At 45.5% G+C, this 26283-nt stretch overlaps 1 protein-coding gene across 3 annotated transcripts in view; it reads right to left on the reverse strand.

Annotated features, from left to right (window-relative positions):
- Nucleotides 1-26283, reverse strand: part of LOC147108096 (transducin-like enhancer protein 1) — a 184521-nt gene that overhangs the window by 131437 nt on the left and 26801 nt on the right. The window lies entirely within an intron of this gene.

Consider the following 26283-nt stretch of genomic DNA (forward strand, 5'->3'; position numbering starts at 1 on the left):
GATCTGGAAACAAAAAATCCACGGACAGGAAAAAAATCAATAAGGAAAAGTACAAAAAAGGTACAAATGATGACGGACAGTAGCTCTGAAGACCAGAAGAGCGATAGCGACTCTGGAAACAAGAGACTAAGCTGTCTCAAATTACATAATGTAATTGCCAAAGAAGATTACCAAACCATTTGGGTAACCCTCACGATAGCGGGGTCCCCAGTTAAAATGGAGCTAGATACAGGATCAGCTCTGACCGTCATAAGTCAACGGGATTACGAGCGGCTATTTCCGCATATACCTTTGAAAGACACATCCATTATCTTGAAGACATACGGGGCAGAAAGTATACCCCAGAGGGAAAATAAAGGTGCCTGTTGTATACAACGGCAAGGAAATACAGAAGTTGTATTTATACGTTCTGCAAGATGGTGGTCCACCGTTGTTGGGACGTGAATGGATCAGAAAGATACGTTTAGACTGGCACTCCATTCAGGCACTGACGGTGACCAGTAAGAAAAAAAAATGACGACGTCATCATACCTGAACGATTAAAAGACATCTTGGCTAACGCCAAAGTAGTGTTTCAACAGGAACTAGGAACCTTGAAAGGCGTCACCGCCTCAATAAAAGTGGAAGATGCGGCAATTCCCAAGTTTTTTAAGGCAAGGCCGGTGCCATACACAATTCGTCCAGCAGTCGAGGCAGAGCTGGAGAATTTGGAAAAAGCAGGCTGAATTTAGGGAGTTAGGAGCTAAATTGAAAAGTAGGACTTCAAAGGTAGTAATCTCTGGATTGCTACCAGTGCCACGAGCTAATAAGATTAGAGAGAGTAAGATAGATAAGCTAAATACGTGGCTTGAGCAGTGGTGCAAGGGAGAGGGATTTAAATTCTTGAGGCATTGGAACCAGTTCTTGGGGAGGAGTGACCTGTACCAAGGGGACGGTCTACACCTGAACTGTGAGGGAGCCGATGTCCTCGGGGTAATATTTTCTAGGACGGTTCGGGAGGATTTAAACTAATTTGGCAGGGGGATGGGAACCTAGGTAGTGGAAAAGAGGGAAGTCATATGAAGTCAGAAATAGATGGTAGAAAGGTGAGAAGCAATAAGCAAAGGAGAGAAACACAAAGGGCCAAACTAATTCATAATGAGAGTGTGAAAAAAGCAAGCCTGAAGGCTTTGTATCTTAATGCTAGAAGCATTAGGAACAAGGTGGATGAATTAGTTGTGGAAATAGAGGTAAACAAGTATGATTTGATTGGGATTACAGAAACGTGGCTGCAGGGTGGGCAAGGCTGGGAACTTAACATCCAGGGATATACAATATTTAGGAAGGATCGGCAAAAAGGGAGGGGAGGTGGGGTAGCATTGCTGGTAAAGGAGGGGATTAATGCAATGGAAAGGAAGGATATTAACTCGGATGAAACGGAATCTGTATGGGTAGAAATGAGAAATAGCAAGGGGAGAAAAACGTTAGTGGGTGTGATATATAGGCCTCCAAATAGTAATATGGAGGTGAGGGAAGGCATAAAAAGGGAAATTAGAGAAGCGTGCGATAAGAGCACAGCTGTCATCATGGGTGACTTTAATTTACATATTGATTGGACTACCCAAATTAGTAAAAATTCTGAGGAGGAGGAATTCCTGGAATGTTTTCGGGACGGTTATCTGGACCAATATGTCGAGGAGCCGACTCGAGATCAGGCCATTTTAGACTGGGTATTGTGCAATGAGAAGGGACTTATCACCAATCTTCTTGTACGAGGCCCCTTGGGTCAGAGCGATCATAATATGATCGAGCTCTCAGTCGAGATGGAGAGTGAGGAAATTGAATCAGAGACTAAGGTCCAGAACTTAAATAAAGGGAATTACGAGGGTATGAGACGGGAATTGGGTAAGATTGATTGGGTGGTGTTTCTGGGGGGATTGACAGTGGATAGACAATGGCAAGCATTCAAAGATAGAATGGAAGAATTCCAGAACATGTTTATACCGGTTTGGCATAAAAATAAACCTAAAAAGGTGACTCAACCGTGGATAACGAGGGAAATTAGGGACAGCATAAAATCAAAAAAAAGGGCATATCAACTGGCAAAAAAAAGCACCAGACCGGAAGATTGGGGGCAGTACAGGATACAGCAGAAGAGGACAAAGGGATTAATCAGGAAGGGGAAAATAGAATACGAAAGTAAACTTGCAGCAAAAATAAAGACAGACTGCAAAAGCTTTTATCGGTATATCAGGAGGAAAAGACTGGTAAAATCCCAAGTCGGTCCCCTGCAGTCCGATTCGGGAGAATATATAATGGAGAATAAGGAAATGGCAGACCAATTAAACTCATACTTTGGTTCTGTATTCACAAAGGAGGACACAAATAACCTCCCAGGAATATCGGCAAACATAGGGACTAATGAGAGGGAGGAGCTGACAGAAATTAGTATCTCTAGGGATATGGTGTTGGGTAAGTTGAGGGGACTGAAGGCCGACAAATCCCCGGGGCCTGATAAACTACATCCTAGGGTACTTAAGGAGGTGGCCCTGGAGATAGCAGATGCTCTAAGGATCATCTTCCGGAACTCCATTGACTCAGGAACAGTACCCGTGGATTGGAGGGTAGCTAATGTTACCCCAATATTTAAAAAGGGGGGTAGAGAGAAAGCAGGGAATTATAGACCAGTAAGCCTTACATCGGTTGTGGGCAAAATGCTAGAGTCCATTATTAAGGATAAAATAGCGGAGCACTTGACAAATGGGGAAAGGATCGGACAGAGTCAACATGGATTTACAAAGGGTAAATCGTGTTTGACTAATCTGCTGGAATTTTTTGAGGAAGTAACTGGTAAAATAGATGGGGGAGAGCCAGTGGATGTGGTGTACCTTGACTTCCAGAAAGCCTTCGATAAGGTTCCACACAAAAGATTGTCATGCAAAATTAAGGCTCATGGGATTGGGGGCAAAGTATTAACGTGGATAGAGAACTGGCTGGCGGATAGAAAACAGAGAGTTGGAATAAACGGCTCGTTTTCAGAGTGGCAGGCAGTGACCAGCGGGGTGCCGCAAGGATCTGTCCTGGGACCCCAGCTGTTCACAATATATATAAATGATCTGGATCAGGGAATTGGATGCAATATTTCCAAATTCGCTGACGACACTAAACTAGGAGGAGGGGTGGGCTCTGATGAGGATGTCAGGAGGCTACAGTGCGATTTGGACAGGTTGGGGGAATGGGCGGATACGTGGCAGATGCACTATAATGTGGATAAATGCGAGGTTATCCACTTTGGGGGTAAAAACAGGAGGGTAGATTATTATCTAAATGGCAATAGATTGGGAGATGGGGAAGTGCAGAGGGACCTGGGTGTTCTTGTGCACCAGTCACTGAAGGAGAGCATGCAGGTGCAACAGGCGATTAAGAAGGCAAATGGTATGTTGGCCTTCATATCAAGGGGGTTCGAGTATAGGAATAGGGATACCTTACTACAGCTGTACAAGGTGCTGGTGAGACCGCATCTGGAGTATTGTGTACAGTTTTGGTCGCCCCATCTGCGGAAGGATGTTCTTGCCATGGAAAGAGTGCAACGGCGATTCACCAGGCTGATACCTGGAATGGCGGGAATGACCTACGAAGAGAGATTAAATAGTTTGGGCTTGTACTCACTGGAGTTTAGAAGATTGAGAGGGGATCTCATCGAAACATATAAAATTATGGCAGGCCTGGACAGGCTGAATTCAGAGAGAATGTTTCCAATGGCCAGGGAGCACAGAACCAGGGGCCACAGTCTAAAAATAGCGGGCAAATCATTTAAAACAGAGATGAGGAAGAATTTCTTCACTCAAAGAGTGGTGAGCCTGTGGAATTCCCTGCCACAGAGGGCTGTGAAGGCTAATTCAATAAATATTTTCAAGAGAGAATTGGATATATTTCTGAAGGCTAAGGGGATTAAGGGTTACGGAGAAAAGGCGGGGACGGGGTACTGAACTGGTAAGATCAGCTATGATCTCAGACGAGGATCAGCCATGATCTCATTGAATGGCGGAGCAGGCTCGAAGGGCCGAATGGCCTACTCCTGTTCCTATCTCTATGTTATCCAAGGTAGATTGGAGCGAGTGGGCAACACCCATCGTCCCGGTCATGAAGAAAACGTTGAATAATGATAAATCTGAAGAACAGAGAAAAATTCGCATCGGTGGGGGCTTCAAGGTGACTGTAAACCCGGTCCTTCACACGGTACAGTATCCTCTTCCAAGGATAGAAGATATTTTCGCCTCACTATCCGGAGGGAAACGTTTCACCAAAATTGACTTGGCACAGGCATATCTACAGATGGAGGTTGAGGAGGCCTCTAAAAAGCATCTCACGATAAACACACACAAAGGTCTGTACCAGTACAATCAACTGGTTTTCGGAGTAGCATCAGCTCCAGCTATCTGGCAAAGAGCTATGGAGCAAGTCCTGCAAGGGATTCCGGGGACTCAATCCTACCTAGACGACATCCTTGTAACAGGAGAAAACGACAACGAGCACCTTGCCAATTTGGAGCAGGTGCTCGCTAGGCTGAGAGAACGGGGCCTACGAGCAAATCGCCCCAAGTGCGAATTTTTCCAGAAACAAATATCATATTGTGGCCACATAATTAATAAGGAAGGGTTGCATAAGTCACCTGAAAAAATTGAAGCGGTCATAAAAGCCCCAGCACCTGAAAATGTCTCACAATTAAGGTCGTTCCTGGGATTGATAAATTACTATCAAATTTTTACCGAACTTGTCAACTGTTCTGCACCCTCTTAACGCACTGCTACAAACGGGAGTAATTTGGAAATGGAGCGAAGACTGTAAACGTGCCTTCCATAAATGCAAAGGCTTGATCACGTCCAAGGAAGTGTTGGCTCATTACAACCCATCACTGCCAATCAGACTGGCGTGCGATGCATCCCCTTACGGCGTAGGAGCGGTATTATCGCATAGATTCCCTGATGGCTCGGAGCGGCCGATAGCTTTTGCGTCACGCTCATTGAGCTCAGCTGAGCGTAACTATGTCCAGATCAACAGGGAAGCACTCAGCCTGGTATGGGGAGTGAAGAAATTCAACCATTACCTACACGGACAAAAATTTACCTTGTTGACTGACCATCAACCCCGCGTCTCCATATTCAACCCTAAAAAAGGGCGTTCCCATTATGACAGCGCAAAGGCTACAGAGGTGGTCCCTTTTCCTAGGGGCACACCAATATGACATAGAATACAAAGGATCAAAACAGCATGGGAATGCTGACGGTTTATCGCGCCTACCGTTGCCAACGGTAGAAGAGGCACCTACAGTGGACCCAGTGGAGATGTTCCACTCGACCATAGTAGAATGTCTACCAGTAACAAATTCTACCATTGAAAAGGAAACGAGAAATGACCCGACTCTCTCACGAGTCTACGATGTAACGGTGAAGGGATGGCCAGCACATGGCGAACCACTGTTGTCAGCATTCTCGCAAAGAGGAGAACAGCTGTCAGTGTGCCGAGGAACCTTGATGTGTGGATCCAGAGTGGTGATTCCACCCAAACTCCAGGATAAAGTGCTAAAGGAGCTTCACGAGGGGCATCTGGGTGGAGTGAAAATGAAGAACCTAGCCAGAGCGTTTGTGTGGTGGCCAGGTATCGATGGAGACATCGAAGAAATGACCAAGAGCTGCCTAGGATGCCAGAAGGTCCAAAACGCCCCACCACAAGCCCCTCTACATCAATGGGAGTGGCCCTCATCTCCCTGGCAAAGGGTGCACATCGACTTTGCTGGTCCATTTATGGACTCAATGTTCTTAATCGCGGTGGATGCACATCCCAAGTGGCCGGAGGTAATAAAGATGTCCTCCACCACCACGGAAAAAACCATCACAGTATTAAGGACCATATTTGCCAGGAATGGGCTGCCTGAACAGATCTGTTCTGATAATGGACCGCAATTTGTGTCCGAAGAATTCAGGAAGTTCTTAAACAATGGGGTTAAGCACTACACGTCCGCCTCATACCATCCCGCCATCAATGGATTAGCTGAAAGGTTCGTCCAGACCTTCAAGAAGGCCATGGGTAATGAAGACATAAATCTACAACATAAGGTAGATAACTTCTTGTTTGCATACAGGAATGCAACACATGGTTCCAAACCAAACTCCCGCCATGATGTTTTTCAATAGAAGACTAAGATGCCGGCTGGATTTGATCAAGCCAAACATCAGAAGGAACGTAGAGGACCGGCAATTTCAAGGAATGAATGAAAGGCCAACTAGAACCTTCCAGATAGGTCAACAAGTTTTGGCCCGGGACTACCGTACCGAGAAATGGCAGCCTGGAACTATTTGCACACGACTAGGACCGCTGATGTATACCGTGGACATTGGAGAAAGCATAATAAGGCGCCATGCTGACCAGATCAGAGTCATCCAAAAAGGGACAACCTACACTACAACTCTATACGCCTAATGATGAAGCAGAGATACCCATAGTATCTACCTCCGATCCAGTGATACTGGAACCAGATGAACCCGACACTGGCATTCAAGCCAAATCGACCTTGCCAAAAGAACCTACTACACCACCGAAAACTACTACACCACCGAGGCGTTATCCAGACTGAGTCAGGAAGCCTCCAGAGAGACTGACTTATAATTGATTAACTGCAGCAAATATGTAGAGTATTGTTCTTGTAAACATGTTAATTAATGATTACTTAAAATGTTGTGTACTAATTAGCTAAAAGGGGAGGAATTGTAGTGTATGTACCTTTAAGAGCCCCTGTGTACTGTAATACCGGTAGTGACCACTCGGGTATATAAGCCTGTATAGCATCTTGTATCTGTTAGTTCACCTCCAGACTTTGCTCAGTAAACACCTGTTAAACCAACTCCTGCATTCCGTGTCTCCATTAACACACGGATACAACAGATATTACTGCAGCTACGGTCTGCCAGGGACTGAAGGGACGGATATTGTGGCAGTTGCACCCATCGAAGTGCATGCGGAGCATTCGATCACACTTAACTTAGATGGTGGAGAGGCTTTAAGGACTCATGGAGATGAGCCACTCATTGCAGAGTACCCAGCCTTTGCCCTGGTCTTCTACCAACTCCAACACTAAAAAAATCACCACTAAAAAATGTAGAGGATGGTTCAAAATGAGGAACTCTGCCTAAAATTGGAAGATCTGTGCTAGCACAAAAGTTCTCTGGTGTGGGACTTGAACCCACAACCTTCTGACTCAGGAGAGGGTGCTACCAATTGAGCCACTGGCTGACATATCTGGGACAGGGCAGAGGGAAAGAACACAGTTCAGTGGATACGGATCTTGACTGTTCCTTTTCCCCCCTCAACTAGAAACCTTTAGTTTGAATGGCTCAGTGCCAGAATAGCTAAAACATCAACCACACTTTCCAGATTATTAAACCCACTTTCTGCCTCTTACGGGAGTGTTTAATTCCTGGCTTTTACCCCTTACTCTCCCTTCCCCTTTATGATGATCAGGTCAATAAACGAGGCTCCTAAATTTCCACCTAAAATATTCACCAGCTTTTCCTCCTCCAGATCCAGCTAGGCCTATTTTTTTTAATAATTTGTTCATGGGATGTAGGCGTCGCTGGCAAGGCCAGCATTTATTGCCCATCCCTAGTTGTCTGAGGTGGTGGTGGTGGTGATAAGCCGCCTTCTTGAACCACTGCAGTCCGTGTGGTGGAAGTACTCCCACAGTGCTCTTAGGGAGTGAGTTCCAGGATTTTGACCCAGCGACCATGAAGGAACGGCAATATACTTCCAAATCAGGATGGTGAGTGATTTGTAGGGGAACTTGGAGGTGGTGGTGTTCCCATGTGCCTGCTGCCCTTGTCCTTCTAGGTGGTAGAGGTCACGGGTTTGGGAGGTGCTGCTGAAGCAGCCTTGGCGAGTTGCTGCACAGCATCTTGTAGATGGTACATATTGCAGCCATGGTATGTTGATGGTGGAGAGAGTGAATGTTTAAGGTGGTGGATGGGGTGCTAATCAAGCGGGTTACTTAGTCTTGGATGGCGTCGAGCTTTGAGTGTTGTTGGAGCTGCACTCATCCAGGCAAGTGGCGAGTATTCCATCACACGCCTGACTTGTAGATGGTGGAAAGGCTTTGGGGAGTCAGGAGGGGAGATACTCACTGCAGAATACCCAGCCTCTGACCGGCTCTTGTTGCCACAGTATTTATGTGGTTGGTCCAGTTAGGTTTCTGGTCAATGGTGACCCCCAGGATATTGATGGTGGGGGATTTGGCAATGGTAATGTTGCAGAATGTCAAGGGGCGGTTGTTAAGACGCTCGCTTGTTAGAGATAGTCATTGCCTGGCACTTGTGTAGCACAAATGTTACCTACCACTTATCAGCCCAAGCCCAAATATTGTCCAGGTCTTGCCCAATGCAGGCATGGACTGCTTCATTACCTGAGGAGTTGCAAATGGCACTGAACACTGCAGTCATCAGCAAATATCCCCACTTCTGACCTTATGATGGAGGGAAGGTCATTGATGAAGCAGCTGAAGATGGTTGGGCCTAGGACACTGCCTTGAAGAACTCCTGCAGCAATGTCCTGGGCCTGTGATGATTGACATCCAACCGCCACAACCATCTTCCTTTGTGCTAGGTAAGACTCCAACCAGTGGAGAGCTCCCCCCACCTCCCACTTCCCATTGACTTCACTTTTTACTAGGGCTCCTTGACGCCATACTGTCAAATGCTGCCTTGATGTCAAGGGCACTCACCTCACCTCTGGAATTCAGCTCTTTTATCCATGTTTGGACCACGGCTGTAATGAGGTCTGGAGCAGAGTGGTCCTGGCAGAACCCAAACTGGGAATCAGGTGAGCAGGTTATTGGTGAGTAAGTGATGCTTGATAGCACTGTTGACCACATCTTCCATCCCTTTGCTGATGATTGAGATGGGGAGGTAATTGGCCAAATTGGATTTGTCCTGCTTTTTGTGGACAGGACATAGCTGGGCAGTTTTCCACATTGTCGGATAGATGCCAGTGTTGTAGCTGTACTCTCGGAACAGCTTTGCTAGAGGCGCGGCTCGTTCAGGAGCAGAAGTCTTCAGCATGACAGCCGGGATGTTGTTGGGGGCCCATAGCCGTTGTTGTATCCAGTGCGCTCAGCCATTACCGATGCTAGCTTTTTATTCCAGATTTATTTAACCGAATTTAAATTCCCCGTGGGGAGATTTGAACTCACGTCTCCAGATCATCAGGCCAGGCTTCTGGATTACTAGCCCAGTGACATAACCACTACACTACTGTTCCCTATGATTCCAGCTTTTTCTGGTTTTCTTCCCAATATTCCCCCCACAATTGAAGGATAGAAGTTCTTGAGCTGGCAAAGTTAGGGCCTTGGATGCTGAGCTTCCATGTCCTGTTTAGTTGTTTCATTGTCACTGAACACCTGGCAGTCTCACTTGACTTTTCCACCCAAGGAAGTGAGACAACTGTGTTTAGGAACAGATAACCAACACCTGGTGCATCGATGCCAAAAATGTTCTGAATCCAAATGATAATGGATGACAACGACCTTCAAATCCCTATTGATTTGCAGTTTTGGTTTTTTCCCCATGCATTTCACACCACCTGCTAAACTGAACGCACTACAAATGAAGTGTACAAAATGTGAAATGCATGGGGATTAACAAGCAGCAAATTAACGAGCATTAGAAACTGCCGTCAATTGACTATTCAGATTCAGAACACCAGGTTGCATTTCAGTACTTCTAACACAATCACAAAAGGCAAAAACACACTGGGGAATAAAACAGCAGGGGGGGAAAAAGAGATTCCAGAGGCAAAACTCCACAGTACTTTCCACAGCCACAGTATTACAGAGCACTAGAGGCCCCAATTATTGCTAAAAGTCAAATCCAGCATGGTGGTCTTCATTATTTCATCAGGATTCCCAGTGAAGGCTCTGCTCGATTGGCCCTTTGATCCACAGTACAGTGCATCCATGTGATCATTGGTTAGGCAAGGGTATTAAGGAATATGGAACCAAGGCAGACAAATGGAGTTAAGATATACAGTTCTGGCGGAACAGGCTCAAGGGGCTGAATGGCCTACTTCTGTTCCTATGCATCTTGTGCAACCTCAATCTGGAGCGACCTGGATTGAAATGGTCCAAAGCACAAACTCCCTTCAAAACACAAGAACACAGGAGCGGGAGTAGGCCATACAGCCCCTCGAGCCTGCTCCACCATTCAATAAGATCATGGCTGATCATCTACCTCAACTCCACTTTCCCCACCCTATCTCCATATCCCTTGATTCTCAAAGAGAGTCAAAAATCTATCGATCTCAGTCTTGAATATACACTTAACTGAGCATCCACAGCCCTCGATAGAGTATTTCAAAGTTTTACAACCCACTGAGTGAAGAAATTTCTCATTAGTCTTAAATGGCCAACCCCTTATTGTAGTGTATGTACTTTGCAGAAGGAACTATATTCTGCAGCCCCTGTATACTGCAGTACCAGTCGTGACCACCCCTGTATATAAGCCTGTGTAGTAACTTTGCATAGTAGTTCCAGTTTTGTCTCCACTCAGTAAACACCTGTTGTAACCAACTCCTGCAGTCCGTGTCTCAATTACACACGGACATAATACTTATCCTGAGACTATAACCTAGTTCTAGACTTTCCAGCCAGGGAAGAGCCTCTCTGCCCTGTCAGGCCCTCTAAGAAAGTTATAGGTTCCAAAGAAATCACCCCTCATTTTTCTAAATTCCAGAGAATATAGGCCCATTCTACTCAATCTCTCCTTAGGACAACCCTCAACCCAGGAATCAATCTCATGAACCTTCAGTACACTGCATCCAAGGCAAGTATATCCTTCCTTAGGTAAGGTGATCAAAACTGTACACAGTACTCCAGGTGTGGTCTCAAAGCCTTATATAATTGCAGCAAGACTTCCTTACTCTTACACTCCAACCCCACTTGCAATAAAGGCAGACATTGAGATTTCTCTTGCTTCAGCGGAGGGGAACACACTTGCAGCACTCCCAAATATTCAGCTTCAGACTCCTTCTAGCTACCTCTTTGCACTAGAAAACATTATAGTTGGCCTGTAATCTTATGTAATCCCCCTTCCCTTGTGTGTTCGGTCAGTCCCATTAAAATAAAAGCCTCCCAGTTCCAACAAAGTCTCCAGCCAAAAACAAATTGGCTTTCTCTCATTTCAGATGATGGTTGACTAGCGATCTTATTTCCAGGAAAGGTTGAAAGAACACAAACTATGAAAGCAGTCACTGACGGGATTTACCCTCAAACGCCCCGCACTTTCCATGGGGCAGCTTTACCATGGCTTCACATCCAGCAACCCAGGTAACCATTTTCTGCCTTTCCATTGGCCATTCCTTTTAAGAGCAGTGTTATTTTTAAGAACGGTATCATAATATAGGTACAAATTAGAGTCTAGAATAAAATACGCTACTATTAAATGCAAACATAAAATTTGCAACAAAAAAGTACCACAGTACTCTGGCCCAAAAGTCAGAAATGCATCACAGCACATTTATAGTGGACTTGGTGTTGTCCCAGCAATTGGGTAAACCAAACAAACCGAGCCTGCCAGGCCCCAAACATGGCAACACACATTTATTTTTCTTTGTCTGGACAAACAGATAATCTTGTCTGGAAAACCAAACTCAACACATGACCTTTTGTCCAAAGCTCAAGTTTCAATCTCCTGTCCTACTTTTTCCAAGTGCTCTCTGTCTCAAGCTTCATATCCAACTCCCCCAAGCTTTTACAGACATTTGACCAGTTACCTTGTGATCCTGGGCAGTATATTTGGGAAGAGGGGGGGGGGGGGGGAAATGGCTGGTCTACAACACACATCGTGCAAACTGTACAAGCTGGTCTGTCGGTATAAATAGATTATACCACGCTAGCTGGGCCAGAGAAATTATATCTTACAATATACAAAATCAACTAGTTACACAAGTGACATTTTCCTCAATATTTTATCGTTGCAAAAAAAAATCTAAAGAGCACGCTCAGAAGATTCCCAAATAGATTCAAATAGTCTCGAGGCAGCTACAGTCAAAAGTCAGCAATTTACAGTATTAGTTGCTGCCAGTGCTAAATATCGATTAACTCCATTTATAAAAGTGGATTTCCAATACAGATTATGCTGGGGAAAACTGATTGTGGTTGAGTGAAGCAATCAATAGCTACTGTCAATTGAGGTGATGCTCTCGAGTCAGTACAAAGAAGGTTCACTCGGTTAATCCCGGGGATGAGCATATGAGGAGAGGTTGAGTAGGTTGGGACTCTACTCATTGGAGTTCAGAAGAATGAGGGGTGATCTTATTGAAACATAAGATTGTGAAGGGGTTGGAGCGGGTGGATGCGGGGAGGATGTTCCCGATGATGGGTGAAACTAGAACTAGGGGGCATAGTCTTAGAATAAGGGACTGCTCTTTCAAAACTGAGATGAGGAGGAACTACTTCACTCAGAGGGTGGTAGGTCCATGGAATATGCTGCCCCAAAAAGCTGTAGAAGCTACATCATTACATAAATTTAAAACAGAAATAGACAGTTTCCTAGAAGTAAAAGGGAATTAAGGGTTACGGGGAGCGGGCAGGAATTTGGACACGAGTCTTGGTTCGGATCGGACATGGCCCTGTGGGTAGCGGAGTGGGCCCAGGGGCCATGTAGCCTGATCCTGCTCCTATTTCGTGTGTCTTATTCTGTTAGATTCAGGAGATGGTTCTGAGATAGTGGATTGGCGGTTAGGATCAGATCAGCCATGATCTTATTGAATGGCGGAGCAGGCTCGAGGGGCCGATTGGCCTACTCCTATTTCTTGTTCTTATGTTCTTATGAGAAGGTTGGTTGGGGATGGGATGGAAAGACTAATTTCACCAAATTCCAGCTGAAAGGATGACATTTGATCTCGGTGCACACAGAACATCCAGAAATTGGGAAAACCAGCAAGAACATCAGAAAAAAAAAATACAAGGCAAGATTTTTATTTAAAAAAAAGAAACTCTGGAAGGCAAAATAGATCCTACTCTGGCAATATTTGGATTTTTTTTAATTTTTTTAATTTAGTTCATGGGATGTGGCCGTCGCTGGCAAGGCCAGCATTTATTGCCCATCCCTAGTTGCCTTCAAGGAGGTGGTGATGAGCTGCCTTCTTGAACCACTGCAGTCAGTGTGATGAAGGTACTCCCACCATGCGCTTACAGAGTGAGTTCCAGGATTTTGACCCAGCGACAATGAGGGAATATCAATATATTTCCAAGTCAGGATGGTGAGTGACTTGAAGGGGAACTTGGAGGTGATGGTATTCCCATGCGCCTGCGGCCCTTGTCCTTCTAGGTGGAAGAGGTCGCAGGTTTGGGAGGTGCTGCCGAAGAAGCCTTAGCGAGTTGCTGCAGTGTATCTTGTAGAGGGTACACACTGCAGCCACGGTACGCCAGTGGTGGGAGTGAATGTTTAAGGTGGTGGATGGGGTGCCCATCAAGCGAGCTGCTTTGTCTTGGATGGTGTTGAGCTTCTTGAGTGCTGTTGCAGCTGCACTCATCCAGGCAAGTGGAGAATATTCCATCACACTCCCGACTTGTGTCTTGTAGATGGTGGAAAGGCTTTGGGGAGTCAGGAGGTGAGACACTCACCGCAGAATACCTAGCCTCTGACCTGCTCTTGTTACCACAGTATTTATGTGGCTGGTCCAGTTAAGTTTCTGGTCAATGGTGACCCCCAGGATGTTGATGGTGGGGGATTTGATGATGGTAATGCCATTGAATGTCAAGGGGCAGTGGTTAGATGCTCGCTTTTTGGAGATAGTCATCGCCTGGCACTTGTGTGGTGCGAATGTATGTTGCCAAGTGTATATTGAAATGTTTAAATGTCTTAATCTAAATGTACACTCAGGAGCCACAAGCCTACATTTCGTTGTACTGCACTTGTGCACTAACAATGACAATAAAAGTTGATTTGATTTGATTGTTTCCTGCCACTTATCAGCCCAAGCCTGAATGTCATCCAGGTTTTGCAGGCATGGACGGCTTCATTTTCTGAGGCGCTGCGAACGGCACTGAACACTGCGGTCATCAGCAAACATCCCCACTTCTGACCTTATGTTGGAGGGAAGGTCATTGATGAGAGTGTCCTCAACTCAATCCCGCAGCAAGCAACCCGCCACCATCTCGGCACAACCCCAGCCCGGCATTAGGTTGAAAAGGCCATCCGACAACTGAAGAACAAGGCCTCGGGAGCAGTTGGAATCCCCGCCGAGGCACTAAAGCATGGTGGAGAAGTACTACTGGTGCAAATTCATGAACTCATTTCTCTTATCTGGAAGGAGGAGAGCATGCCAGGGGATCTCAGATGCCATAATTGTGACCATCTTCAAGAAAGGTGACAAGTCCGATTGTAGTAATTACAGAGGAGTTTCCCTGTCTGCCACAAGGAAAATCGCAAGAATCCTCCTCAATCGCCTTCTCCCAGTGGCCAAAGAGCTCCTCCGAGTCGCAATGCGGATTCCGCCCACTAAGGGGCACAATGGACACGATCTTCACCGCACGTCAATTACAAGAGAAATGCAGGGAACAGCACCAACCGCTGTACATGGCCGCCTTTGATCTCACAAAGGCCTTTGACACGGTCAACTGTGAGGGATTATGGAGTGTCCTCCTCAAATTCGGCTGCCCTCAAAGGTTTGTCACCATCCTCCGCCTGCTTCATGACGACATACAAGCCACGATCCTGACCCAATCCACGTACGAACCGGGGCCAAGCAAGGCTGCGTCATCGCACCAACGCTCTTCCTCGCTGCAATGCTCCATCTCAGTAAGCTCCCCACTGGAGTGGAGCTAATTTACAGAACAAACGGGAAACTGTTCAACCTTCATCGCCTCCAGTCCAGATCCAAGGTCGTCCCATCCTCCGTCATCGAATTACAGTATGCAGATGATGCTTGCGTCTGCGCTCACTTGGAGCGAGAACTCCAAACCATTGTCCACACCTTCACTGAAGCGTACAAGAGCATGGGCCTTACACTAAGCATCCGTAAGACAAAGGTCCTCTACCAAACTGCCCCCGCCACACAGCACTGCCCCCCGATTATCAAAATCCACGACAAGGCATTGGGCAACGTGGACCACTTTCCATACCTCGGGAGCCTACGGTCAACAAGGGCAGACGTCGATGACGAAGTCCAACACCGCCTTCAGTGTGCCAGTGCAGCCTTTGGTCGCCTGAGGAAGAGAGTGTTTGAAGACCAGGACCTCAAACCCGGCACTAAGCTCATGGTCCACAGAGCAGCAGTGATACCCACCCTGCTGTATGCCTGAGAGACATGGACCATGTACAGCAGGCACCTCAAAGCACTGGAGAGGTACCACCAACGCTGCCTCCGCAAGATCCTGTCAATCCATTGGCAGGATAGGCACACCAATGTCAGTGTTCTCGCTCAGGCCAACGTCGAAGCTTTGACCACGCTCGATCAGCTCCGATGGACGGATCACATCGTCCACATGCCCGATACGAGACTCCCAAAACAAGCACTCTACTCTGAGCTCCGACACAGCAAGAGAGCCCCAGGTAGGCAGAGGAAACGCTTTCAAGGAGGCTTTGGAGGGTGTCCTTGAAAAGTGTAACATCCCCACCGACACCTGGGAATCCCTGGCCCAAGACCACACAAAGTGGAGGAGAAGCATCCGGGAATGCGCCGAACAGAGTCTCTTTGCCGGGAGCAAGCGGAAGCCAAGCGCAGGCAGCGCAAGGAGTGCATGTCAACCCAAGCACCCCACCCATCCGCCCCTTCAACCACCGTCTGCCCCACCTGTGACAGACTGTAGGTCCCTCATTGGACTCAGTCACCTGCAAACTCATTTTTAATGTGGAAGCAAGTTATCCTCGGTTTTCAAGGGACTGCCTAAGGAGACACTGATGAAGCAGCTGAAGATGGTTGGGCCCAGGGCACAGCCCTGAGAACTCCTGCAGCAATGACCTTCAACCACCACAACCATCTTCCTTTGTGCTAGGTATGACTCCAGCCAGTGGAGAGTTTCTCCCCCCCACCGCTTCCCATTGACTTCAGTATTACTAGGGCTCCTTGATGCCACACTCCGTCAAATGCTGCCTTATGTCGAGGGCAGTCACTCTCACCTCACCTCTGGAATTCAGCTCTTTTGTCCATGTTTGGACCAAGGCTGTGATGAGGTCTGGAGCAGAGTGGTCCTGGCAGAACCCAAACTGGACATCAATGAGCAGGTTATTGGTGAGTAAATGCTACTTGAAAGCACTGTCGACGACACCTATCACTTTGCTGATGATTGAGTGTAAACTGATGGGGCAGTAATTAGCCAGATTAGATTTGTCCTGCTTTATGTGGACAGGACATACCCTGGGCAGTTTTCCACATTGTTGGATAGATGCCAGTGTTGTAGCTGTACTGGAACAGCTTGGCTAGAGGTGTGGCTAGTGCAGGAGCATAAGTCTTCAGCCCGACAGCCGGGATGTTGTCGGGGACCACAGCCTTTGCTGTTTCCAGTGCACTCAGCCGTTTGATATCACGTGGAGTGAATCAAATTGGCTGAAGACTGGCTTCTGTGGTGGTGGGGACCTCAGGAGGAGGCCGATCAGGATCATCCACTTGGCACTTCTGGCTGAAGATTGGGAGAAAATATAGGCTAATCCATTCAGGAGTTAACAAATAACTCACTTGGTCTACATAGCATTTTTCACCAAATGTTTTACAGCCAATTAAGTATTCTTGAAGAAGTGTAGTCATAGCAGTATTTCTAGGGAAATGTAGCAGCCAATTTGTACACTGCAGAATCACACAAATAGCAGGAGATTAATGCTCAGGTAGTTGTTTTTTTTAATTAAAGCGCTATGGTTGAAGGATACCCCAACACACCAGACCATTCCCCCTCCACCCCACCCAGATCTTCAAATAGTGCCATGGGATCTTTTACATCCACCAGAGGGGGTAATTGGACTGTGGTTCAACATCTCATTCAAAAAACTGCACCTCCAACAGTGCAGCACTCCTCAGAGCTGCAGTGAAAAACCATCCTACATTATGCACTCAAGTCCAGGAGTGGGGTTTGAACCCTGAGGAGAGAGAGTGCTGCCACTGAGCCAAGGCTGACATCAGGAGCTCACCATTTTAAAGACTACCAAATCAATCTTGGTGGGACATGAAAGAACAATTATTAGATGATTCACAACAGTGCAGTTTCCTACATTACAACAGTGACTACACTGCAAAAGTACTTCATTGGCAGCAATGCACGTTGGGACATCCGGAGGATGTGAAAGGCGCTAAATAAATACAAGTCTTCCTTTTTTTTTTAAGATGAAACTTCTACTGGCAAGAAAAATGTTGCCTTTTTTAAAAAAAACACTTCACTCTGATGCTCAGTTTTCAGCATCTGTATCGTCCTGGAGATTTGCCAGTCCCGATTCCTGTATTTACCTGCGAGCGATGAGGTCACTGCCAGGCCAGCTTTTTACACACGTGAATAAAAGGTTTCACCACAAAAAAATACCTCCCATGAACCCTCGTACGGGCATCAGATGGAAGTCAAAACAACTTCAATGCCCTGGCGTCGCACGGCGTTTCCCTAAAACAGAAGCGCTCCCATAACCTGAAAATAGGAAAGGTTAAAAATAGTGCAAAGCAGAAAATACAAATCTACTTCAGTCTTTCCAGTAATGATGTTTTGAGAAAAAAAAAGTGCAGATTTCATTGCCTCAACATGCACAGCAATTTCCAAAAACACACACAACTCATTTTGAAACCAAGCCCAGAAAGCTATACAGAGAATTAAATGAGGAAGCTTATGCGCCAAGGTTACTTCCCCACCACCCCCAGTTTTAACTGCACACCGACTTCCCTTATTACGTTCAGGAAAAGAAAGCTTTTCCATCGATTGCTGCAGTAAAAAAACATGTTTATTTATTCGAAAGCATATCATGTACAAGCTTCAACTAAGACACTCAGTGGGTAGCACCCTCGCCTCGGAGTCAGAAGGTCGTGGGTTCAATCCCCCGCTCCAGAGACTTGAGCACATGAGGCCGACACTCCCAGTGCAACGCTGAGGGAGTGCTGCACTGTCGGAGGTGCTGTCTTTCGGATGAGACGTTAAACAGAGGCACCGTCTGCTCTCAGGTGGATGTAAAACATCCCACGGCACTATTGCAAGAGCTGGTCAATATTTATCCCATCCAACATTGCTTAAACAAATTATCTGGACATTATCAGAGATTTTTTGGGACCTTGTGTGCACAAATTGGCTGCCATGTTTCCTACATTACAACAGTGACTACAGCTCAAAAGTTCTTCATTGGTTGTAAAGCACTTTGGCATGTCCTGAAAGGCACTATATAAATGCAAGTTTTTTGGTCTTTCTTTTAGCAATTGACCCCCACTCCTCTGCCTCCCAACTACTACAGTCCAGCAGAAATCAATAAACTCAAGACGAAGGACTGCTACAGGGACCTTCATGGTTTATATGCTCAACACCACATAACTCTGCATTTACCCACTGAACAGACAGCCACTATAAAGAATCTTGCAGCACAGAAGGAAGCTATTTGGCCCATTGTGTTTGTGCTGGCTCTTTAAAAAAGTTATCCAGTTACGCTATACCGTCGCAGGTCCTGTGACTTTTTTCACATTAAAAAATAGAATCATAGCCTGGGAATCTGTTGCCAAAATATATCCAGATACAATAATTGTAGACCGAATAGGATTAAATCTTCACCCCCACCCCCATGTAAAGATGCCTCTGCCATGGTACATGTGACTAACAGGCAAGGGCAAGAATATGGGGGGGAAACCAAAAGAAAATAGCTGGCAAGAGTTTAAGGCTTGTGGTTTTTCTTTTTGGTAAGGCGCATGACAATTCAGAACTGCTGTCAGAACCGGTCAACTGAATCACTGTCCTCATTGCTAGCCATTTATTCAGTTATATAGTGGGACTGTTAACCCATACTCTGCCAAATACATGTGAATGCGAGAACAGATACTGCAGCTTGCATCTGGATTGTTGCAGAGACCGCTCTAGCTGAAGACGGGTTTGAACCGGACAGTTTTGGGAAATGCCACCCAGTCATTGCAAAAATTGAAAACTACCACCAGACAGCAAAACAAAAGTTCATTTTCCCAATTAACAATTTAAAACACTTCCCCCCCCCCCCCCCCTGCAAGGACTCGAGTCCTGCTGTGATATGGTTTAATGAGTGCTGGGAAACCTCCAATGCTGTGACCATTGAGAACTAGCAAGTAATTTGACTTCAGGTGGGTGGGGAATCAATGAATAGTTGATCATGGGTGTATATTTCTCCCGTCAATAGGCCAAGGGACACGAGCCAAATTGCAGCACCTCTAGCATTTTCACATTAAACAGAATCACAGCCTGGGAATCTGTTGCCAAAATATACCCAGAAAGCAAGCAGAGATCATCTAACTCAATGCAGACAAGGGACTGATCTTGGAAGTGTCCTGGTCTATATGGCTCAGCTTCACACCATAAATGCCAAGACAGAAAAGCACCTTTCATGACCTCAGGACGTCCCAAAGCACCTTACAACCAAATTGCAGTCACTGCTGTAATGTAGGAAATTCGGCAGCCAATTTTCACACAGCAAGGTCCCACAAATAGCAATGGGATAATGACCAGATAATTTTATTTATTTTTTAATAAAAGGCTAACCAATATCTTCATTAAAAAAATTACAGCCCCCCAAAAAAGTTGGCACCTCAAGGATGGCCCCGATTCTAAACCTATAACATGTGAAAACAAAGTTGTTACACTGGCTTTATGAAGCTGTAGGTATATTGAATATACTTTCTTCATGTGCAAGTGAAGGAAAGGAATATGAAGATCCAAATGTTGAAGGCACAAAATTAGTGATGTATTTGAGGGTTCAGAGAAAAAATAGATTTTTTGCATAGAAAAAAATGCTGCTTTCCTGGCTAATTTTAAATTTCACACTTGATTATTTAGTGGCCTTTAGATTACCAACAGACTAACCAGATTATCACTTCCCCTAAAATTACATTAATAGTCACACTCCCACAATCAAGATCCCGCCCCAATTCACAAAGGCACTCTATCCGTAGAATTACATAGCAATTCCAACACGGGAAGATCGTTCAGCCTAGTCAGTGTTGGGGCTTCTCCTCCACATGACCAGTAGTCCTAATCCCACGTGCACAGTCTGTGTCTATATCCCTTCATCCCCTTTCCTTCAACAACCTATGTAATCTATTCCTAAATGTTGTCATGGTCTCTTGCTTCAATTACTAACTCCGGTGGTGCATTCCAAAGTCTCAGAGCCCTCCCTCCATTTGAAAAAAGGTACTCTTGCTTTCTGACCTAAATTTTTTATTTATTTATTTATTTTTTAAACATTTTGTCTCATGTCCCCTTGATCATCAATGCAATATTAACTTCACGTCACGGGGAGTCCTGCACGGTCTACAGCCTGGCAGCAGAACCATGGTAGGAGGTACCAACTGGGTAGAAGAGACCAAAGGCAAGTTTTAAACATTCGCTTTTGTTAGAACTCCTTTGTGGGACTGGAGGAGCAAGAGTGCTCCCCTCAGGAGTCCTTGGGCCTTCTCAGCCCCGGTCTCTGCCAATCGCGTTGAAATGTTCCACCACCAATAACCCACCCATTGTCTCCAGACCCCACCTCCCACTGACTGTCAGGGTTCATTCCCCACAGGTCCCAGGCACCAAATTCCCACTCCAAGTAGTGATTCTGGTCATTGTTGGGCAGGATTCCGGTAACTTTTTATTTAAATGAGGCCCTGCTGTCAAGACCTGCATTGAGGCTCCCACGCACCTTTCATGCTCCCCTTTTTAAAAAAATCGGGTCCATGATTTTAGCGAGCGAGTGACAAATCCGTGCAACAGGCTCCCGAGAGAAATGGTGGAAGCAGAAAATGTTTGAAACAAAAATTAGGTAAGAAAATTATAATAATTTGGGATATAGTATATATGAATAATTTGAGACATGACATATACATCAAGAGTAGGATGCTTACATGGAACAGGTGACTTTGGATCTATGATTCCCAAAGCTTTTCACAGGGGGTTTTCCACACCGTGTCTGGGTCTGTTGTAGACTAATTAGGAGAGATTGATTGCCATGATTAAACAACAACTCCATTATCAATGTACCATGCCACTACCAGGATGGTAGACAGTGAACTAGATGGACCGAGGTCTTTTATCGTCTAGCAATTCCTATGTTCTTACATTAAGAACTGAAGCTGTAAGCACTTAAAACACAACGGGCAATGCGAGAAAGTACCGGGGGCAAGGAGGGAGTTGAATAAAGCTTCAATTATTAAGGTCATGCAGTTAAGAGCTCATACTAGCTTCATGGTTCATTTGAGGTTCTGATGGCTCTTTAAAAACGATCATTTAAGGAACTTTAAAAATGGCATCAAATTACCACTGCAGCTTAAATGATACTCCCTATTGTATTAAAGTGCCCCAAGTGTTCATAATAATCACCATTAAAAAGAAGTTTACAAATATTTTAATATGCAGTACAAAAACAATGAATAATTACATTGTCACACAAAATAGCTGGTGTTCACTCAGATGCAAAAATTCAGTATATCCAACACTGAACAAGAGAGTCAACTGCCAGTATGTAGATAGATTTGCATTAGGCACATGCAGTCCAAGGTGTTATCTAGATATGGACTGGCATCACAATCGCCAATTTGAGGTTTCAAACATGCTGGCCAGAGGCAACTTGAGATTATAAATTTTACCTTCACACATTGTCCAGTTTCACTCAGGGCACAAATTTTTAAAAGTCTTGCATTTCTATAGCGCCTTTCTCGACCACTGGACGTCCCAAAGCACTTTAGTCAATGAAGTACTTTTGAAGTGTAGTCACTGTTGTAATCACAGAAACCCCACAGTGCAGATAGAGGCCATTTCGGCCCATCGAGCCTGCACCGACACATATCCCACCCTATCCCCGTAACCCCACGTATTTAATCCCCCTAACACTAAGGGTCAATTTTTAAAAAATTTTTTTATAAATCATAGCCAATCATCCTAACCCGCACATCTGTGGACTGTGGGAGGAAACCGGAGCACCCGGAGGAAACCCACGCAAACACGGGGAGAATGTGCAAACTCCACACAGACAGTCACCTGAGGCCGGATTCGAACCCGGGTCCCTGGCGCTGTGAGGCAACAGTGCTAACCACTATGCCACCGTGCTGCCCACGTAATGTAGGAAAGGTGGCCAATTCCACACACAGCAACATGATAATCTGTTTTAGAAAGGTTTATTGAGGGGTAACTATTGGCCAGGACACCAGGGGTAACTCCCCTGCTCTTCTCCAAATAGCACCGTGATCTTTTAGATCCGCCCGAGGGGGCAGATAGGGACTCGGTTTAATGTCCCATCCGAAAGACGACACTCCCTCAGCACTGCACTGAAGTGTCAGCCTAGATTTTTGTGCTCAAGGCCCTGGAGTGGGACTTTGAACCCCACAACCTTCTGACTCAGGAGGGAGTGCTACCCACTGAGCCACAGCGGACAAATAGTAAACGTTATTCACAATTGCTGTCCACTGGATTAGAACTTTTCAAACCCTCAGATCAAGAATAATCTTCATTTAAAAAAAAATGCCCAATCAGCATTTCTTAAAAATAATTTTTTTTAAAGTTTTCTCCTAGTGAAGGCACAGTCAATATGGTCCCAAAGGCAGGTGGTAGCAGTTACAAACCATGGGCGGAGATAGGAAGTAGGCGGGCTATTCGATCAAGGCCAAGTCAAATTCTGTTTTCACTGGCCATTTACACACATCCTTTACTAGCACAGGTCACGAGATAGAATTACAAGTGGGAACTCTGGTTGATTCCTCCCCTCCCCCCTCGCTGGCACAAGTGCTAAAATCCAACAACAACATCTCACCCCGTACCAGCCAAAATCAGTTAGCTCAGCACAGATTAGGTGATTGAAACTTCGACATGCCCAATCTATGACTTAATTCCACACAGGTCATGAGCAACCAGGCTCAATGGAGCGTGACTAGCAGGCTTATAAAAGCAGAAGCATATAGAAACCAGAAAAGAATGGAAACACTAATAAATGTGCAGATATAGCTGAAGCTTAAAAACCCTTAGGACGTAGCAACTTAGCTGAACAGTTTTCTCCATGATGCTGCAAGCTGAGGAGGCACTGCAGCTGCTGTGTCCATACAATCTGCAAGGTAACCTTTATTAAACAAGTTTTCTGCCTACATGTAATTTCCCCCCCCCCCCAAATACTCCAGCAAATTTAATCCACATGCACAAAATATTACACCAAACACCCTAGGCAATTGGCACAGTAAGGTCACTGACAACACACGTCACATCCGCTTATTTAAATACAGGAACATTTGATTAATGGATCGCGAGTGGGTTGGAATGAGTCATTGCAAGGCTCTTTGGCACAGCGTCACATTTTTAAAAAAATCGTCAGCACTCTCATCTCTGCGTCAAGAGGTCATCAGTTCAAACCTCAATCAAGGACCTAATCTAAACTGGTACTCCAGTGCGAGAGCGAGCGCACAGTGTGTTGTGGATGAGAGGCCCCATTTCCCTCTTCCAGTGGATATCAACAAGCCCAAAAAAATATTTGAACAGAGAGCTCTCCCAGTATCATGGTCAACATTCTGACCTCAAATGACCAAAAACAGAATATTTGGTTACTTCATCAGTTTCTGGAATCTTGCCAGATTCAAAAATGTCACGTTCACCTACAGAACAAGACACTGCAGCAAAGTCATTCTTTGAATGCAAAATGCTTCGGGACATTTCTGAGACACACGAGAAAGCACTAAATGAATGGAAGCCTCTTTTTAAACAGAAGTTGGGAGCATAAATGTTAAGGCCACGTGATTAGATTCCATTCCATGTCCTCTTTCAAAAAAGGTACCATTCCCTTTTTTTTTATAAAGCATCACTCACATTTATGATCAAACATTAGCAGGGTAACTGTTCCTATGCCTTTCCCTAATCTATTTTATAACTGGTGTCTAAAAAAAAAAAAAAAAAAATCATCAAGAGCAGCCTCAGGTAGTTCTTTGTGGGAGCTTGCAGTGTGCAAATTGGCTGCCGTTTCCTACATTACAACAGCGACTATACTGCAACAAAAAAAAGTACTTCATTGGCTGTAAAGCACTTTGGGATGTCCCGAGGTTGGGAAAGAATCTCTCCCCTCGCTGTGATTGGGTACCTCACTTCCAACATCACTACAATGCTGGGCATGGCCATTCACTGCAGAGTGTGAAATTATGCCAATCTCCAAATGTTTGAGAGGCAACTGCACCCAACTGAGGCAGCAACCCCTTGAGGTGTCTGCACCAGCTGCATTAGGAATGAAGGGTTTTAAAATACAGAACTGCCCGCAGCCCATTCCTCAACTTAAAGAACCGGACAACCAGCAACTGAAAATCAGAGGGGAGCCTTGGCAGCCCCATAAACACCCAAGGCTCAAGCAAGCCTGTAAATGGGTGAGCAACCCACCCTCCTGAAACAAGCAGGAGGCTGCTTAAATATGCCACCCTACGCCAGTTGTACGAACCAGACTGTAATCTTCAGGTACAAACAGACGGAGGGTATCCCATGCATGCTCCATCTTGTTGTGCCGTGTGTTGAACGGCCTAACCTGCAGGCCTTAAAAAGGGACCACTGATGACCACTCAAACGTGCAGGTAACTCCTGGGCCCCACTCCAAAAAAACCACACTCTGACCCACTGCCAGCCTGTCCAAGGGAGAACTCCCCTGCTTTTCTTCAAAAAAGTCATGGGGTCTTTTATATCCACCTGAACAGGTAGGTGGGGCCTCGGTTTAGCAGCTTATTCAAAAAAAAGAGCAAATGCATCATTAAAGCGCACCCTTCACTGAACTGACGTGCCAGCCTAGATTATGTGCTCAAGACCTAGAACTTGAACCCATCGCATTCCAACTTGGAAGCAAGAGCGCTACTGACTGAGCTAAATGTACATGTGGCAACTGAGCCCATGCCAAGAGGATGTTGCCAAGAAGCAACATGTAGAAAAGAAAGCCTAGTTCCTCTGGTTGGGGTGTCAGTAACTTCAAATTGTCACCAAGAGCAAACCGAGATGTTAAGAGAAATTTCACACGGAGGGTTGTTGAAGCATGGAACACTTTTCCACTGGGGGAGGGTTAGGTAGATAAGGCAAAGACCATTGCATCTTTCTGGGGAAAATTGGATCAATATTTCAGAGGAAGATACAGGACTATGAAGACAGGAAACAGCTGGCACAGAAATGATGCACCAACTAGCCTCCCTTCTCCAGCTCTAGAGAAGCTAACAAGCAAGACTGGATTTGGAAATGGAGAAAGGAGCAAACATGAAGGGTAACAAACAATGGAAGCTGCATTTACAGCTGTGACCGTAGAATTTTAAGAGTTAAAATATTAGTTTGAGAACCCAAGATACTGGACCACCAAATGCTGAAGGCTGATTGAACCCAACAAGGAGAGCAGAGATACACATGCCCAGAGCGCTTAAAGCTAGGAAAAAAAAAAAAAAAAAAAACCACACACGACTTGTAGCAATTAGGGGGGGAAAAAAATGCCATGAGGTTGCAGGCCCTCATCACAAAAGTGGTCCTAGGTGGTGAATTAAACCACACAGAAGCTCATGGGTTCGATTCTGGTCTGTGCTGAGGAAACTGATCTCAGGGTGAGTTAGTGAAAGAAAGGCGAGGGGAGAGAAAGGAAGACTATTGCACTAAATAATGTTCCAGGTGTCTCCGAGCTGGGAACCTACGCATCAGTATCCAGGAACCCCTGCTGGGTGTGTACAGCTATCAAGTGAGCGGATCTTGCTCAGCAAGAGTGGACCGTCAGCACTCGCCATCTTGGCTTCTGCATGAAGAATGGCTAGTTGGGCGAGGTACCAAAGGGCACCCGTGAAACCATTCCCACCTTCAACAGAGAAGGAAGAATGCTGGCAAACACAAGCAAGTCGTCGCTAGATTTTTACAAACACATTAAATGCACGCACTAGCCATATGATCAAATAAAGCCATTCTAGGTCAAAATTAATTTCACAATTAAAATGTCCAGTAAGTAGAAAACCAGATTCTTCACCACCTCCCCCTTAAAATTGAAGGGTCTGCTGACTGCAATTTACCAACTCAAGAGTCTCTCTCCCCCCCACTCCCATCTGTTCTACAATTACCAGAAAAACTGTTTCCTATCATTACAAAAACACAATTCTTCCAAAATGAATGTG

Source organism: Somniosus microcephalus, chromosome 13 (assembly GCF_052327205.1).
Source record: "Somniosus microcephalus isolate GS21.2 chromosome 13, FLI_Smic_1.0, whole genome shotgun sequence".
Classification (NCBI taxonomy): Eukaryota; Metazoa; Chordata; class Chondrichthyes; order Squaliformes; family Somniosidae; genus Somniosus; species Somniosus microcephalus.